The 3,387-nt window shown below is 40.4% G+C and overlaps 1 non-coding gene across 1 annotated transcript; it reads left to right on the forward strand.

The window, feature by feature from the left end:
• Positions 1–2,155: 2,155 nt before the first annotated feature.
• On the forward strand, positions 2,156–2,262 carry LOC120069662. Its single transcript, XR_005479625.1, has one exon. It is a non-coding gene; the product is annotated as a small nucleolar RNA R71 (small nucleolar RNA).
• The last annotated feature ends 1,125 nt before the right edge of the window (positions 2,263–3,387 follow it).

Consider the following 3,387-nt stretch of genomic DNA (forward strand, 5'->3'; position numbering starts at 1 on the left):
AAAGAAAGTTAGTAGACCACTAACTTCTAGAAATATTTCATGAGGCGACTGGCCTAAAATTAAGTTGACTCTAGTATATACGAAAAAATAGAAGCATGCGTTTCATCATTGAAATCATAATTGGCAAAGAGAAATCATGCGGTGACTTACTAAATTAATCAATGTTAAATGATTGCGCCGACCAAAGAGGATGCGGTGATAAAATTTTCAAAATTTAAAATGTGATGCGATAGTGCAAAATTTGGAATAAATAAAGTCAAGGAAAGATACAACCCCTAAATTTGCGTTGTCGCCCGTATTCTTTGTGAACATATCCTTCTTTGCGGCGAACTGCTCTCTTTTGATTGCAGTGACGGAATAAAGTAATTGCGTCTTTCGTGTAGCGCCTCTACAATCGTTCACCTTGATCGTTGCAAAAAAATATTGAGAGGGTCAAATACAAAAGCAAAGTTAACAAAATTGTTTACCACAATCGTTCAACACGAACACATTTATTATAATTGTTTTTTTTTGTTTATTTTTAAGCAAATATACTATAACAGACAACAGCAAGGTAATGAAAGTTCATGAAGCACTGATATGAGAAAAAGGATATTCAAAAGGATTGCGTCCCTGACGAGGCTAAGTCGCATAGTAACTTAGGGACTGCTTATTTCAAGCTGAACTTTTTACGTCCATGGAAGCTTTTTATTCTTTTCTCGATCTTCTGGGATCTTGTCTGCTTTAATCTAGAGCTTTTCCCTATTGACGTTCATTACGATTTCCCCCTTGTGCACATCAATTTGGGCATGACCAATCGAGAGGAATGGCCATCCCAATATGATGGCCATATCTTCGTCCGCTTTATAGTCCAAAATGATGAAGTCTGCCGGTAAGATAAATTTGTCAATTGAGATTACAACATCTTTCAACTGTCCCTCGGGTTGTATTTAGGATTTGTCCGCAAGTAAGAGTGTCTCCTTCATGGGTGTGAGTTTGCTCATATTCAATCGTTTGAAGATTGATAGCGGCATTATGTTTATACTTGCCCCAAGATTGTATAGTGCTTGACCAATGTAGACCCCTCCAATGGAGCATGGTATCATGAAGATTCCTGGGTCGCACATTTTTGGTGGGATCATTGTATTTTCCATTACTGCCTTCGTAGCGATCTTATCTTCATCATTCTGTTTCTTTTTCAATCTTTGTGGGAATGGTGGTAGCTGGACTTCTTTTATCTCATGTTTTAGAGGCTTGAGGGTGAACGCAACTTCTAGGTTCATCTTCTCGGGCTCTTCTGAATCATAAGTCAACGGGCCCTCGGTTGTTACTGCACTCAAGTTGGTCGCGATGGGTTCCTTCCCTACTTTCACTGTCGCTTTTTCGCTTAGCAAAAAGGCTGCTAAGCATTGTTCCTTCCCCGTACCCCCAGAGTTGAGCGGGAGCTCAGTTGAGCTCGGCAACGCTCCTTGCGGTTTGTTTTTGAGTTCACCCGCAATCTCTCCTAACTGAATTTCGAGATTTCGGATGGACGTTGCTTGATTCTGAAACACTGATTCATTTTTCTCAATATACTGCTTCAGCAAGCTCTCTAAGGATGAAGATTGCGGTGTCTGCGAACTGCTGGCTTAGTTATGCGTTTGATCGTTGGTTCGCGGGAAAAATCCAGGTGGCCCTTCTTTTTGCGCCACTGGTTGAAAACTTTGTTTTTTATTTTTCCACGCGAAATTGGGGTGGTTTCTCCACTCGGGGTTGTACGTATCGGAATAAGGGTTATTCTTTATGAAGCATACTGATTGCAGATTTCCTAGGCATTCTTCCATCGGATGTGCTTCTCCACAGATGACACAACTTGTGGACGTTTGAGCAATTGCATTGACCTGTCTTTTTTGCGCTCCCGTGCTATTAGTTGCATTGCCTTATATCAAACTCATCATTGCAGTCATTTGGTTCTGAAGGGATGCGATGGCCTCGTTGTTCACATCATTGTCTCTAATTCTTAATCTTTGATCGCTTTCTCTCTAGTCCTCGTGATTTTTTGAAATAAGATCAAAGATATTCTTGGCCTCATCATAAGTTTTATCCAGCAGACCTCCAGCTGCTGTCGTATTGGCAGCAGTCTGCGAAGCAGGGTTTAATCCGTGATAAAAAAATCTCCATCTGTAAGTAGTTTGGCAAGCTGTTATGCAGGCAATCTTTTACCAACCCCTTAAACCTCGCCCAAGCATCGTTGAGTGATTCGTCAATATCTTGTTTGAAATTGGTGATCAACTTCCTCCTTCTTGCGTTCTCTGTTGGAGGGAAGTATTTCTTCATGAACTTTTCCACGACTTGTTCCAAAGAGGTAATTGATGTGTTATTTTATGTGATGAAATAATGGAATGAATTGCGGTGATGGGAATGCGTTGAGCAACAAGTTTTCTCAGCAGAATCCAAGTATAAATTCCACTGAGTTTCCTGGTAATTCCAGGGTTGAACTTAGGGACTAGGGAAAATGGTATGCAGTGATAATTTTTAAGAAGACTTTGCGGTAACCACTGAATCAAATAGTTGTTTTTGGATTGTTGTTTGAGGTATAAAAAGTATGCGGCAGATTTGAGAAAAGATTGATTATGCGGTAGATACACTAAGTATGCAGAGGAACAGGTTGAGAGGGTCTTTAGCTAGCGTTACCTGGGAATAAGTCAGACTATGCGATCATGCTATACTCACGCAACAGCAAATCATTTTCCAATGCAAATGCGATGCTCCTAGTTCAAGGACGCATGTGATGAATGCGATAATGTCCATAGAGCTTATTTCTAAGTCTCTACTTTTTTCCCATGCGATGATGCAAGTTGTACACAAAGACAAGATGACCGCACACAATCATAAACTATCTCTCGGATGCATGCGATGTGGTAATAGCAAACAGTGCTTATTCCTAAGCTTCTATCTCTTGATTATGCGTTCTAATCTGACTCTCCCGAGCCTAGATTCTAACTAACTTTTCCAAGTCTAGATTCTGTCCTTAGATTACCCTCCTGAGTATCTCTAATGGACGAATGATGCGTACATAATTCAAGACAATCACATAGAATGAAGATCCCCAGTTATGCTAACTAAGTGTTTCTCAACCCATTCGACAGATTTAGCTACTCATGCGTAATAAACAGAGAGTGAACAGATATAAAGAAGTAGATTCCATTTCTATAGATAAGTTTAAGTAAAAAATGACAATGAAAGATAAGGATAGAGAGCCTAGTAGCAATCCCTTGCTTCCCAAGGCTTTTACACTATCAACTCTATTCTGTTCAAAAGATATTCCTGCTTCCGCAAGAGCTGGCTCTCTCTCTGATCTCGATGCTTCTGGCACCCTTCCAAGTTCACCGGAACGATCTCTCGGCACAATCTCGCTTCTCTCGCTTC

The sequence above is a fragment of the Benincasa hispida genome, unplaced genomic scaffold, assembly GCF_009727055.1.
Source record: "Benincasa hispida cultivar B227 unplaced genomic scaffold, ASM972705v1 Contig533, whole genome shotgun sequence".
Taxonomy (NCBI): Eukaryota; Viridiplantae; Streptophyta; class Magnoliopsida; order Cucurbitales; family Cucurbitaceae; genus Benincasa; species Benincasa hispida.